Source organism: Sceloporus undulatus, chromosome 5 (assembly GCF_019175285.1).
Source record: "Sceloporus undulatus isolate JIND9_A2432 ecotype Alabama chromosome 5, SceUnd_v1.1, whole genome shotgun sequence".
NCBI lineage: Eukaryota > Metazoa > Chordata > Lepidosauria > Squamata > Phrynosomatidae > Sceloporus > Sceloporus undulatus.
This window is the reverse complement of record NC_056526.1, coordinates 134,728,098-134,744,115: the sequence shown is the minus strand read 5'-3', so window position 1 is coordinate 134,744,115 and position 16,018 is coordinate 134,728,098.

Below are 16,018 nucleotides of genomic sequence, written 5' to 3'. Positions count from 1 at the left end.
ATTGACTCTGACAATAAAGAGTGGAAGGCAAGATTGGGACAAGGGCATCAGTTGATGTAACCTCTCTTGGGCCAAGTATCAAAAGAAAAAAAAAAACCAGGTTATGTTAGAAAACATATCTGGAGTAGCCATTTTGACCAGACAGCAAAATATAATAGTATCCAAAAATCTACAAAACAGCAATACCTTTGTTGCGCCAACCAAAATCCAAAAAAATATATGATGCAACTTATTGAAGCTCCATTGACTTCTGAATCTCAAAGGAAGTATCTTTTTGTGTTGCCAATGAAATTTAAATTTTAGTTCATGGAATAAGACTCTTTGTCTCCCAGATCCCACACCGCTAAAAGGGAGGCATGGCCTCTGCCTCCATGGATATCCCTCCATACCAGATTAACTGAGAACAACAACAACATCTTGACAAAAGGTTGGCCTGTGACTCTAACATCATTTTTATTTCTCCTGTATGATTTTTTAACATCTTTGTCTGATAACCAGTGGAGCATCAAAAGCTTGCATCATATATTTTGTGCATTTTTGTTGGTCCCATAAAGGTATCACTGTTTGTAGATTTTGGAAGTTATGTAAGATTAGCTAAAACAAAAAGAGGGAAAAACCTTTTATCTTTAATTCATCTTTTACTTGGCTGTTCATGACTGGATGCCCTATACTATTTAAATTCCACTGGTGAAAGTGGCAATGATATTACATGAAATTATTCCTTCCTTCTAGGAGCTAAGAGCTTCCCCAGTTTTGACTCAGTTTTCCAGGGTAATTTGTTACCCTGAGAGAAAGGACAAGCAACTCCTCCACCCCATTTGAATTTTACTTCAGCACTGGTCATAGGTCTGCCACCTCCAACACATTTCACAGCAGGAAACTAATTTAGGAAATGCAGGACAAGTCATGCAATATACACAGCTTGGTCCTCAAACAGAGGAAAATGTCCAAGGGCACAGAGGAAATGTCCAGAACTGCCATTTCTGTTCTCATCTGCTTTCTGAAGTCATTGCCTTAGTCTCCCTAGTGACAGACCCTGCAGTTGTCCTAACTCTATGGGGCTCTTTCCCACTAAGGCAGGGGTGGGAATCATGTGGCCTTCATGGAAAATATTTCTCACCATTGGCTATTGCAGTCCAGCTACATTGGAAAGGCCACATGTTTACCACTCTTGTCGGAGGCTGCTAGTGAGATACTAGCAATGATAGTGAGGAGAGTTTATTCCAACTATGCATGGAATGAACAAGTCATCTCCATCATGTGATGCGTTCTTTGTAATACTTGTTTTCCTTGTTGTTGTGTGCCTTCAAACCATGTTTTGCCACATGTCTGCAGTATATGAAAACACACGTGCGCGCACACACAGACACGTATAAAGGCATTGCTCCAGGTAACATTGAAGTAAGGAGTTTTAACCCAAATCACAAGTCATTAGCATCCAATTCCGTATTTACTTTAGCTCTGCAGATAAAATGGAAGGAAGAGCATCTGCCTAAATGTTGCTTCAGGTGTGGTGGCTTCTCTCTCATAAATAAATAAATAAATAGGAATCACAAGTTTTATGTTTCTTGATTTTAAAAATAATAATATAATAAAAACTTTATTTATATAGTGCCTTTCCACAGTGATCAAAGTGGTTCACAAGACCATCAAATACAATTGCACAGTACATCAAATACAAAATAAATAAAACTGCGAGTACATATATAATTAAACAAGCATCCTTAAAATCACAAATAAGAACATTAATAACATCTGTCAGTCATAAGAGCATCTTTCAACAAGGAATAATTTCTACAGGGAGTCAGGAGGATATGCTGACTGGAAAAGATGGATCTTTAAGGCTTTTACTCTTTTTTAGTAATATTTGGTTATATTACCAAACGTATGGTTTCAGATGTCAGAGCCATTTCAAGAACAGATAAGAAATTCAAATGCCCTTTATGTCTTGTTTTCTATGGAAATTAAAGTTTTTAAAGCTTCACTTTGTTACAAAAATTGTCGAAATATAATCCTGGTTTCATCTTGAAGTCTCTGTAGACGAGGGTAAGTGATAATGGCCTAAACTGCTAGTTCCAGTGAGAGCAGAACCACTGATTCAAAGGGGATATGATAAATCAACACAGAAGTGATTTCTTAATTCATTTGGTCTACTCTAGCTGGAAGAAGCATCTGGAGCTGCTTTTGTTGTATTGGAACATTATTGTATGTAACTGAGCTCTGTGTTGAATGTAAGTGAATTATAAATTAATTAAATAAAAATGAAATAATAATATTTTTTTAAAAAAAACAATTGTTTTTAGAACAATGTTAGATCTAAAATGTTTTAATGCCAAATGTGTGTTGTAAACGATTCAGATTTTTCTTTACTACTAAACCATTGCAAGTTTATACTGTAGGCTTCAATTTATCATGTCATGTAGAAAATGGGTTCACTTCCTTCTGGGTATGGGATTAAATCAGCTTCCAATAAAGAGTCATTTGGAATAAATAAAGATGAATCAAAATAATATTTAGTTATTCAAAATTAAAGATGATTGAGAAAAGCGCATTTGAGAGCTCTGTTTCAGTAGGGACAATATAACACAGCTTTAATTTACTTCAGTGAGCGTTCTGCCTAGATGTTAGTAGTACCAAAGAAATCATTATTGAAGCAAATGTATATAGAGAGATATTTAATGTGATATTGCATTATTATTTCTTTTAGCAAAGCTTTTAACATTATACTTCCAAATTTCCTCCAGGTCTATGGTTCTGTGATTCATAAGTTGAGGACTTCATCGCAGCTTTTAAACCATGATTACAGCTGGAAAAAAGGAACTTAACTGATACTTATCACACAATGACATCTCCCACCTAAAGCTGCTATGTCCCCAAAGTGTATTTAGGGTTTCCCTTTTCATAGACAGGGGAAACCCATCAATGACCTTCCAATCATGCTAGTCTCCAAGTGTGAAACGACACTGCTGGGCAGTTGCGATATTGGTAGCCACATGGTGTCAATCTCCTTCTCTCTCCAAACCCCTACCCCTTAGTATTCCCAAATTGCATGAAAGAGTGAAAATGAAAATTAAAAAATCATAAAAACCCAGAAAGGCATGCTGAGTAGAGCATAGTACAGGCAGGTAGGCTTAAGGGGGAGCCAGGAAGAGACCACAAGGACAGAAGCAGCACCAGTTATGCAGTTGAGAAGATCTGCAATAATGGCTGCTAACAAATGGGTATAATTCTGTTTCCTTTAACAAGAGTAATTGCATCAATTATTGTGCAATAATTTCCTGAGACGGTGGCTTTTCTAAGAACAGCAAATAAATACCTTCATAACAGAAGCAAAATTCAAACAGAATATTTCCTGAATTATATTAGAGCCTCTTAGAATTTTATCGCACCCGTTTTTGAATGTTATTACAGGTCTGCACCAAGCATTGTCAAATCTTGACTGCTACATGTCAGAAATTGCCATATGCCGATTACTACTGCAAAATAATTGATGGTCATATGTGTATTGTTTACATTGTTTACATATATGTAAACAATATAAACAGAATTTGTGAACAGAGCCTTCCTGTTCTTGAGAGGGGCTTTGAAGGTACTTGGTGTGCCAAATATCCTTCTTTGCCATCAGACCCAGGGCATGCCTGCTTCCATCCATTGCTTTTTGTTTTATTTTTATCAGGATAAAATTAATGGAGTATGCATAGTCTCATGTATCTTCCCCAACATGTGACTTGTTTCTGCTGTATTTTTGCTCACACTTGCAAATTGGACACATTTTTCTATGAACAAATTTCAGATATGTGTATTTTAGCATGCACATCTGCAGCCTTCGAGTAATGTGCAGATTCCAGAACACAAAGGGAGTCTAATTTGTACTGAAGCCAAACAAGAAAAGGCTGCACAAATGGTTTCTTAAACTGAATTCTCTTCTCATGATTATTTCTTATAAAAAGGGACACTGTAGAGGAAATTTCCAGGTTAAAAATGGGAGAAATGGGACAATGGAGCTACAGAAATAAGTTGAATTTCCAGAAATGTGCATTAAAATGGCAAAATATAAATTCTTAGGCCACACACAATAGCATCTTGTTTATTGTGCATGCGCATACACTGAACAGCCTAGAAAATGTATTTCCTAGTCTCTGTATAGATAAAAAAGAAAAGAGATATGAGTAACAACAGTATCAATACAAATAAATTGGTTTAAGGGTTTTGTTTTGTTTGTTTTTTAAAAAGGGAAAATCCTTGAAGTATGGCAATAGTAAAAGGAGCAAGTATTGAATGGTTCCGTGAACAATAAGAGTACAGATAAATGGTATCAATTAAGCCCTAGCCATTCAGTTTTATTAGCTGGAACCTGACACGGTGGTCTAGGACTTTGTGAGTCCAACAAACATATGTGTTTAATTAAAGGTATAATTATTGCACATTGGGGTTCTCAGAGGCGCAGTTGTTTCCTAGGCCAATCCACTTTGCTGTTTCTAGAGAGACAGGAAAGGCCTTGAAGAGAAATATTAGTTAAATATGACTTGCCAAGAAGTACTCCTAGTAACTTCACAAACGTCTGTTCAGAGACCAATAGTATTACGCTTTACTTTTGCATTTTAGTATTCATTGTAGACCTAGTTATTATAGAATACCTTACCTAAGGAAGCCCTTTAGGTCTTTGAGAGAGAGAGAACAAATTTTTAGATGAGCTTTTATAAGTATTCATTTTTAACTGTTCTTTTTCTCCCTCCCCAATGAATATACTCTTGTCTTACATACATATTTCTTTTCCATTGTTTGTAATAAAATGGCTGCAGCTGCTGCTAATAATTTTTCCTCTTGAAATAAGACTATCCAACTCATCTTTCTGTAATGGGGGAAATAGATCAGGGTGTGTGTGGGGAGAAGCATGTGGTCCTCCAGTTGATATTACACAGCATGTCCATAAGTCATAGTCAGCAAAGCCAATAGAGGGGGAAACTGGTAACTGAAGGCCAATAACTGCCAGAGAACCACACTTCCATCATCCTTGTTTTAGGTATTTAAAAAAGGGTAAAGGTTTTCCCTTTGACAAGATTGTAAAGTCATGTCTGATGGTAGGTGGCAGTGCTCATCTTAATTACTAGGCCAAGGGAGCCAGCGTTGTCAAAGACGACTCCGTGGTCATGTGGCCAGCATGACTAAACTCTGAGCTGCAAGAAATGTTGTTACCTTCCCACCAAAGTGGTACCTATTTCTTTGCTTGCACTTTTACATGCTTTTGGACTGCTAGGTTGTCAGAAACTGGCACTAGTGATGGGAGCTTACTCCATCATGCAGTGCTTGGGCCTCAAACTGCTGACCTGGGATTGTCAGAGTCAGTGTCTTAATCACTGAGCCACCACATCCCATGTATTTATTTTGACCCAATACATCCAGTTTTAAAGATGGGCTGGAACAGATGGGCAGGGAAAAGTGGCTTGATCCTTCCTGTACAGTGCATTTGTGCATCAGTGTATCAAGAGATACACTGATAAAGCACAATCATGGAGGCCCCCATACATGTTCCCTTCACCTCCCTTCCTAGGGTTGCCATAATTCTCTAATAAAAGATTCTCTACATTTAAGGTCTTCAATTTTTCTGAAATGTCCGACATTTTGGGCTAAAATTTATCCTACAATTGTCCTACATTTTGGTCTAACTTTTGTCCTACATTTTGTCCCGGTTTTTAGTAGAGAGTTATGGCAACCCTACCCTTCACCCTATGCCCTCCATTGGACTATCTGGTTTGTGTATATTGTAATGACATCCATTGCAGTTGTCACACTTTCATTTCTTTGCCCTGTCCACAGCCCTGCACTTGTATTGGGGTATTTATGTGCAGGCACAAAGAGGCACATTTTTTTTCTCTTTGGAAAGCTATAGACTAATTCTAGCTTTGAGTCAGACTATCCCAGCTTCTTTTTGCTTCGATTTTTTGCTCGAAAATGATTCGGTCCACTTCCCAGCTGCTTTTGAGGCATGCGTCATCTAAACACCCTGCCTTCAAAACTGACTGGAAACAGCTTTATTTTGGCCAGCTTACCCCCCCCCCCTCCCCAAATCTGTTACTCTGATGGCTCTTCCCCTGGTCACAGCTGTCATGGCAGGACAATATCTGTGTATATGAGCATTCAGGTCCCCTATTGACATGTGGTGACTCAATGAATTTCATAGGGTTTTCTTAAGCAAGGAGTACTCAATGGTGATCTGAAATATAGCCTTAGCACATTGAATTTGTTGGCAGTCATCCATCTAAGCTGACCCTGGTTAGCTTTCAAGCAGACAGGATCTGGTACCTTTAGGGTATTGAGGCCTATTTCTCACAAAGAAGTAAACTTAATTCCACCCTCTAGTGTTATGTCCAACAAGTGCAAAGATAGTATAGACTGATAAAATAACAGCATCATAAAAATGTTTTAAAATTAACATTTAATACTATTAAGGATGCAAAGCTACAGTATACCAACTCAGTTTTAGGAAAGCCCCTATGAATCCAGTGGGTTTACAGGAAGAAATACATAGCATTGCTTCATAGTAATGTTAAGATCTATAGCTACCTGCGATGATTTCCTGCCCCTTTAAGGCCCACACCACAAAATCTCTGGCTACAGTCTGGAGCAAGTACATATCCTGTGCATTTAATGTATCATCAAAATCAATTGCTGGAAGCATGAAAACTTTTGTTTTATTGATTGAATGCTAAGTGTTTAGCTTCCTTTGCTCAAGGCACAGCCCTTTTACAAGGATAAAAATGCACAACGCCAAATATAACACCTTGCTAAATGACAAATACAATTCCTCTTTGTCGCTGCAGTTTTTCACTGCAGCTGCATTTTAGTCAGAGATAGAAAACACAGCTGTGCAAAGAGGAGAAAACCTCTTAGATAGTCTGTGCTTGTGTAACATATGCCATGAAGCAAAACATAACTCACTCATCTTCAATATCTGGGTTGGTTTGTCTGGGTTTTGGCATGGTTTCAGCCTCTGAGGTCAAGATTTCAATTTTTTTTATTATTGCCGGGAAGTATATCCTTTAATTAGATATGAATAATTATTTGTTCTGCTGACTCCTATTATATGAGGCAATTTCTTGCCTTCCCTCCTGAAAGGTTTGGAAAGCTATAGACTAATTCCAGCTTGAGTAGACTCAATAAATTAATAGGTAAGTGAACACTTATATAAGTTCCATGGATTTAATGGTTCTATTCTGTTTGGGACTAACAATTAGTTTCAGGCCAGAGGTGGTAATAATGTTGCCCTCCAGGTGGGGACTGTTTCCAAATAACCTCTGGAAGGCCACACAATCCCTATCCCCCGGCGCAGGCCATTAAAAACAGTTTCTTTCTTTCTTTCTTTCTTTCTTTCTTTCTTTCTTTCTTTATAGTTTTTTAGAAATTATGAAATGCTGGCCCAAGATATTTGCTTCATGGGGTGTAGGAAAAGATGATTTGATATATAGTAATATGTAGCAAGTCTGCATATATTGTATTTTGACACTAACAGTGGGTAACTAGCTGATATTGTTTCCTAGGGCAGTATAACATAGGGATCTTAGTTTAGGTGTGATGGCATAGGTGGACTAGTCCTTAAAAATCTTGCCATGACTTCCATGACTCCCCCACATTTATTGTCAGTGGTAGCCACCTCACTCTTCCTAACATTAGGGCTGGCACCATATTGGAGTGCAGAAATATATGTGGAGTGTGTGGAAGTCCATAATGAGGACTATAGTACAGTACAACAGACACGCATTGACATCCATAAATGCAACAGCAGAGACAATGAGTCTTGGGATAACTATTGCTGGACAGAATTATTCAAACTTGCACTTCCACTTTTTACTATGCCTTGTGTACTATTCCAAACTGGAAGCTGAGCAGCTCTACTTCCCATGAAGTTAAGACATAAACATAATTGAATTGTATGTGGATAAAGACATGCAGAAAGTTTCCTTGCACAAATTGGAACTTTGATTCATATACCTGAGTATTTTCTACACACATTGCCCCACAAGATGTTTCATACGATAACTTACCACATGCTTAAGCATTGGCTAGCTTATGTAATGGTGAAAGACATTCTAAAAATCTGGTGATGAAAAGTAGAAACATTCAGGTAAAAGTTGAGGCCTGGAACTGTTCCTGTGCATATACCTGCAGCATGCACAGGCACTAGAATATTTGCAAGTGGCCATGTGACATAACTAGTCAGGGATGTTTTGGAGCCTATGTAAGAAGTGAATATGATTTATCTCTATTAAATTAATAAAAATAATCCCATTTGGAAAAGATGATGACTGGGGATTAGAATGGTTGTAGACAATCATTCCTAAGCATTCCATGCAGAGTGGAACCAAGCAAGTTGTCTGATTTAGTAGGGAAGTAGTGGTAATGAAAACAAGTGGCCTAGAAACTAGAGTGTTGATAGCAGAAACCTCAGTGCAGGTCTGACCAATCACCAAACATGGTCTAGAACCCATTGGAAATCCTATGCCGTGGCAGTTGAAAACAAAGAGACACTTCTATCACCATTATATCTGCACAGTGTCATCCGCTGGAATTGTCTCAAGAGCTCAGAGGCCTTTTATCTTTATCCCCATAGGAAGAGAATGTAGACCACTCAACAACTCACTGTGCAGAACTTGCATGGCACTTTGCAGACAACATTTAAGATTATTGCACGAGGCTTGGGGAACAGGAACGGGGAAGAATGGAAGGGAATGGAAACAGGGCAGAACAGGGAAAACGCATGTTATCGCATGGGAGAATGCTGCTGATGCCGCTGGGAGTCCTCAGAATCGTTCTTCAAAATCGGCTGCTGTAGGATGGATGGGAAACGAATCGAGGACTCACAGCAACATCGGCAATGCTCTCCCGTGCGATAATGTGTGTTTTCCCCCATTCAGCCACATTTCCGTTCCACCCCATTCCCATTCCCCAAGCTCCATGTGATAAACTTAATTGTTTGGATATTTATTTATTATTTATTTACGGTATTTATACCCCGCCCTTCAGCTCTAAAGGCTCTCTAAAGGATATGCCATGGCTTGGATGTTCTTGATATAGGTCCAGTGGATATAAGATTTGCTCCTACTTTTCTTGTGCTATTGGATATATTTCAATTTGTATGGACAGAGAATGGGGACAGGATCCTTGGAGAAATGAGACCCCTCCCCCTCACGTACATATTTAACATGTACCCTTCCCAGTTCATAGAAACAACCAGGGGGTGGCACTGAGTGGACATGGAAATAGTGAATGTCTCACAAAAGCAAGACAGGTTTTCAGCTTGCTTAAAAAATACACAAACATACACATAGACAAACAGTGTGAGTTGGATTTCAGCACAGCTGGTTTCAGTGCATTCTACTGAATAGTAGATAATTTTACATAATATCCGCAGCAGGAGCCGCAGCAGGAACTCCAAATGTCTCCCATACCCTTTATTAGCTTTCCTTAAACAGATCACTGCACGTGTCTGGGGAGAGTGAAATGATAATTGGCTGTACTAAAAAATAATACTTTGCCCACTATAGTTTCCACCAGAAGCCTTGATATTCTTATTCATTCAGTGGGAATATATGTGTTGCATTAGGTTAGTCCTGACAAATCTCCCTGCTGCCCAACAGCTTTTAGAAAGAGTCCATAATTATTTCCTGCATCTAGAAAAGCAGTTATTTCAAATTTGGAGAAAAATTCTCTCCTTTGAATAGCAGGAATCAAAAAACAAAACTGCTAATAGCATATCACCCTTATACAAATCTAGGGTATGAGCAAACTTGGAATACTGTGTACAGTTCTGGTCACCATACTGGGAAAAAGATATTGCAGAACTAGAAAAGGTGCAAAGAAGGAAAATAAAAATTATCAAGGAGTTGAAGCATTTCTGTTTGCCCAAGGGTACAATGTTTAAGGTCTGTTTGGTTCAGAGAAAAGGTGAATAGATGAATGAAAGATATAAAATTATCAGTGTTATGATATATATATATATATATATAATCCTTTTCCTATAATACTAGAACCTGGGGAAGGAGATTCCATTCAACAGATAAAAGGATATTCTTTGTATACTGTATAGTAAAACTTTGGAATCTATTACCACCATGAAAGACAGAAGAAAGTATCTCTCTTATTACTCTGCCCTTCCCACAATTTTTTTGCAATCCCCAACAAATTACTCCAGACTTCAGTATAAAAAATGATCCCTCACATTATGTATACCTCAGGCAATACTTATAAGATTCCACCAACAGACAAGGTGATGGCAGCTAACACATGCATCTAGTTATTGTAATTAATGAAAGGTATATTAGACAAATTCGTGGAGGATAAGGTTATCTGTGGCTATTAGTTATGATAACTAGGCACATGAAAAGTAATGCTTTTCCACACCAGTTACAGGGAAACAAAAGCAGATAAAATACTTTAGCAAAGTATTTTTCATAAACTTCTCACTGGCATTTTGCTGTACACTGAATATGGAGAAGTTGTGGATCCATAACTTTAAGTTACAAATCCATAACTGCAAGACAGAATGCTATCCTCTGTTTTTATCAATCCTGCTTGATTGTCTTATGAAACTCCATCATCTTTATAAGTATAGCATAGAAACAATCTTGTCTGCCCTCTGGCTTGTTTGTTCATGCAACTTCAGTCAAAGAACAGAAACTGAGAACTCAGAAGCTTCAAAAAAACAAGTACTCATAGTCTGGACATTTAATAACATGAGAAGTTAAAATGGCTGCCCACATTTCACTGATAGGTAACTCAGTTTCATTTTATGCATTTTTAATCTGATTTTCTCTTTGTGTAGAACCCACTGTCTATCTCTCTGGGTGTGACAGACCCATTGATTAATGCTTATGAAACTATAAGTGCAACTTTAGCATTTCTGTGATGACAGAAAATGGTTAACTATATTATTGGTGAAAATATGCATCTGAGGCATCTGAGGAAGTAGACTGAAGTCTATGAAAGCTCATGCTGCCGACATCTTTATTTCAGTTAGGGGCTAAACAGTCTGGCGTTAAATGCTGGCATTGGGGCAGAGTGGGGATGTGGTGGTTTGACGCTGTGTGCCCTGATGCTGGTGTCATCCTGGCATCACACTGCATGCTTAACTGTGTGGCAGGGGGCATCATGGTGTTCTATTGGTGCAGCATTTAGACATGCCATGCCAAAGGAGCGCTGAAAAGCTGTGGTGGCAAAGGTGCCTTTTTGCCAGTGGCATTTTGCTGTTCCTTTTAGCACTGGCAAAGCACCAGATTGGAATTGTGGTGTATGGTTACCGGGGCCCCAATACAGCGAAGAGCGTTGAAAAGCTGTGGTGATGGCAGCAAGGGTACCTTTTTGCCAGCAGCATTTTGCTATTCGTTTTAGTGCCAGCAAAGTGCCAGACTGGGGCTGTGGTGTGTGGTTACGGTGACCCTGATCTGGTGAGGAAAGGGGGCAGGATGATGCTCCAAAGGGGCAGTCTGTCAAGCCCCTTAGTCTTTTAGTTTAGACATGCTGTGCCAAAGGAGCACCAAAAAGCTGATGAGATGATGCGATGGTGGCAAGAGAACCTTTTTGCCAGCACCAGTTTGCTGTTCTTTTTAGCGCCAGCAAAGCGCTAAATTGGGTCTGTGGCATGTGGTTACTGCTGCCCAATCCAGTGAGGAAAGGGGCAGCAGGACATCACTCCAAAGGGGCAGTCTGTCAATCCCCTTAGTCTCAAAGGTGCTACAAGATCTCTCTACATATTGAAGAAAATGTTTGTTATTTTCTTAAAAAACAAAACAAAACACTGATTTAATTTTTAAAAAACAAAATCTAAAAATACCTTTTCATTTAGGTACCCTTAAAGCACATATCTTACCTGAATGCACCCTGTGACTGTTTGTTTTTACCATGCAAAATTAACCCATTATTTAAAAACTGAAGTGGTTAGTTTATCTCAACTTTTATAAAAAAGAGAGAATTTAAACCCACTCAGTGTCATCAGACCTAATTCTTAATTTAATAATATACTTTAGCATATTTACTTGCCAGATCTGGCTCTCCTCCTAGATCTTTTGCATATCTGCCTGGCAAACACATCACATTATCTTCTGATTCAGCAGGATGTAAATCATAGTTGTAATAATGTGATCTGTTCTAGTCTCTGTTCACTGAACACCTGACAAATAATTCTGAGTGCTTCACAGACTGCATTCTGCTTGTGACTGATAATTTAAAGAGCTGCCTCCGAGAAACTTTAATTATCTTTCTCAATCCAATTAACAATGGTTATTCTTCCAGGCCATCTGAGGGGAATATATCAAAGCCAAAGGACATTGTCATTTGTGCGTCCTTGTCCATTAACTATCACTGGTGGTCAAAATCACCTTCATAATAATCCTTTTTAGAAAGGCCTACGATTATGGTTTTTATTGCCTCACTTAGACTTAAGAGTTTATTAGTGGCATTTAGCCTCTGGCCAGGAGAGTTTTAATGTCTCCAGATGGTACAATGTCTGGCACTTAACATTGTGGAGATTTAATTTTTTCCCCCAAATCAGAAGAACATAAAGTACTTTTCCTATAATGGTCATCTTATGTCATTTTCCAAACAATATTTTTGGATTAAATGTGTGTGTTTACTTCAACATATTCCATTGTTAGCTGAGCAGTAGAAAATAAATACAAACCCATGCTCACTATTCAAAAATGTGATTTTCTTCACTGTATAGGCAATGGATATTTATTGTACTTTGGAACAAAAGCTCTGTAGTTAAATACTCACAGAACTGTGTTCTCCAAAGCTGAGATGCAGCAAATTGGAATCGGACTGGTACATTGCTATAACATCACTTAATGTTATAGCAATTAAGGCACTAACATCAAATACCATAATATAGAGTGGTTGTCCATAAACACTTCTAACCAGTTCCCCTCTCCCCTATTCTGTGTTGTTATATTAGGGCTCTCTTTAGGTTTGAGGGGCCTCAACCAAATGACCTGTCTTCTAATTTGATGCACATTTCCCAAGGTTCTTGGTTAACCTATCTTTTTGGATAGTGGAACAACAGACCAATGGCTTTTCCTCCTCCTCCTCCTCTTCTTCTTTGGCAACTGTAAGAAATTATACCAGCATGTTGTAATGGTTGGAGTGGTGGATTAGGACACTGAAGACCAGGGTTCGAATCCTGGCTTGGCTATGGAAACCCACTGGGTGATCTTGGCAAATCACATACTTTCAGCCTCAGAAGATGGCAATTGCATACCTCCTCTGAAAAAAATTTGCCAAGAAAACCCCATGATAGGTTCAAATTGAAAACAAATTGAAGGCACACAACAATAAGAAGAAATGCAGAAGTCCACCATTTTAGTTTTCATGTAATGCTCCACAAGTTTTTGTCAGTCTAATGCACTGTAAGAGTGAGAGTGGTTTTGGAGAAGAATGATTATTTCAGATCTTTACCTATCACCAGTATGACATCTGGATAGGCACCATATGAAACTATCTAGGGAGAGCATTCCAGCCTGTTCCCCTTCCTCTCAGCCACCAAACGTCACATGAGGAAACTATGAAAAGACCCTCTCTCTTCAAGATCTTATCATACAACTTTAATAATGCAGAAATATGTTGTGTTGCACATGTGAGAAACAGTTTTGGCAAATATTCTGTCTGTATATCTGTTTTCAGGAAACCATTGTTCCTCCACTGTGTAATCTTTCTGTTGAGCCTAGTGTCAAAACATGTTTGTGTTTATGTATGTGATTTCAATGTTCTAATTTATAGCATAGCAAAGTGTTGGTTTACACACATGACCCCATTCCACCCTGGAACTCGTTACAGGCACACATTCCTTACCTTGCTGTGTTGTGGCTCCTGTTGAGAAGCCCTCATGTCTCTGCATCTGATATGGAAACAGGGTATCTGGCTACACCCATGTGGCCAAGTGCCCTGTTTCCACATCAGACATGGTGATGGGGGGGGGGGATTCACAGTAGGAGCAACAATGTGAAAAATTAAGGGGGCATTTAAGCAGCCAGGGTTTGTTGCAGAGTTTCCTGGAAACTCCATAGCAAACTAGAGGTCTAATTGACCCAGGATAAAGGCTGTTTACTCTGGGATTGGGACAGAACCACTGGATCCATGTCTGGTCTGCCAGGATCCAATCTGGATATTGACAAGTGACATGTCTCCTCAGACATATATTCAAACTTTGATCATATTTGTTCAAGATGATCAAAGGTCTGGACAACATGCCCTTAAGGAATGACTTAGGGAGACTGGATATGTCTAGCTTGGAGAAGAAAACTACTGGGCTAGCTGGACCAATGGTCTGAGTCAGTAAAAGGAAGTTTGCTAGGTTGTTATAGAAAACTTAGGGCCTGAACAGACTGGCACTTTGAGCCTGCTGGGGGGCAGACTCCGGGCTTAGTCGTATGTCCTGGCTCTGCCCCTAGGGTGTTGTGATACTATGCACTGCTCCACATGGTGCACAGCATCATGGTGCTCCTCTGGCACTGTGTCCATACGATGCAACACCGAAGGAACACCATATAGCCACAGCACTGTGGCTATCGCGTCCTTTCCAGGCTGCAAAAAGGAGCTGCTTTCTGCAGCTCCTTTTTACACCCTGGAAAGACTGGGTCGGGCCACGGCATATGGTTCTGCTGAAGAAGGGGTGGCTAGAGGCTGCCCCTTCAGGGCTGTTTGTACAGACCCTAACTTATGTAAAACAACACCCTTTGAATTCCATAAAGTTCTATGATGAGACAGGGAAATTGTGAACATCCTATTGGGGCTGCATCCCAGGTCAGATTTTTCATCTCTATAGCCCAGTATTGCCTGTTCTGATTAGCAGCTCTACAGAATGTGAGTCATAGGTCTTTTTGGTTACCTTTTAGATGATCCTTTTTAGGACTCAGCTCTGGATTTTCTGTAGGGGTTGACTTGGTATCTCCTTAGACCCACTTGTGTGTGACAGATATTTTCCCTGTTTCTCATTGGTCACAATTTTAGGGAAATGTAGGAGGTGAGGTTTTTATTGTGATACATCAGTCGTAATAACCTGTTTGATAATTATGTCAGTGTTTTGCTTTTCCCCTAATTTTCCTAACTGCCAGTTATATTTTCAACTGACTTTTGAGAAATTCCAGAGGTACAAGCAGAATTCAGAAAAGGAAGGGGCACTAAGGACCACACTGCAAACATGTGATGGCTAATGGAGTGCACCAAACAATTCCAAAACAGAATTAGCATGCATTTTATAGATTACAGCAAAGCATTTGATTGTATAGAGCATAAAAAGCTATGGAATACACTCAAAGACATGGATGTGCCACTATATCTGATAGTCCGATGAGGAATCTGTACCAAGGACAAAAGGCCACCGTCAGAACAGAATTCGGGGAAACAGAGTAGTTCCCGATAGTGCTGGAGAAGAGTACTTAGGATACCATGGACAACTCAGAAAACAAACAAATGGGTTCTTGAACAGATCAGACCAGGGCTGTCCTTGAAAGCAGAGATGATCAAGTTGGGACTATCGTATTTTGGTGACATAATGAGAAGGCACGGATCACTAGAAAAAACAAGAATGCTAGAAGAAAGAGAGGAAGACCACAAACAGATGGATAGACTCAGTCAGAGGGGTTGTGGACAAAGGCTTGCAGGATCTGGGTAGACCAATGGAGGGTAGAGATTCTTGGAAATGTCTCATCCACAGTGCCAAGGGTCGCCATGAATCGGAACCAACTCGAGAGCAGATAATAACAACAAAATGATATAATGGGTACCAGGGTCAACTGGCAGGGCCATTTCCATATAGGTGGAGTATCTACTTTTATTCTTCCTTTTGCCTCTCCTGCAGTTGCTGTTATTTGCTGTTAGAGATCTCCTGTAGAACATCTCTGTAGAATTTAAAAATCATATAAAGAATACAGTAATGGAATTAAATTTAATAGACTGTGAACCAAAAGAACTCTGGATTGAAATCCAGGAAATTGTCAGGGAAGAATGCAAATAGATAGTAGCTGCACCA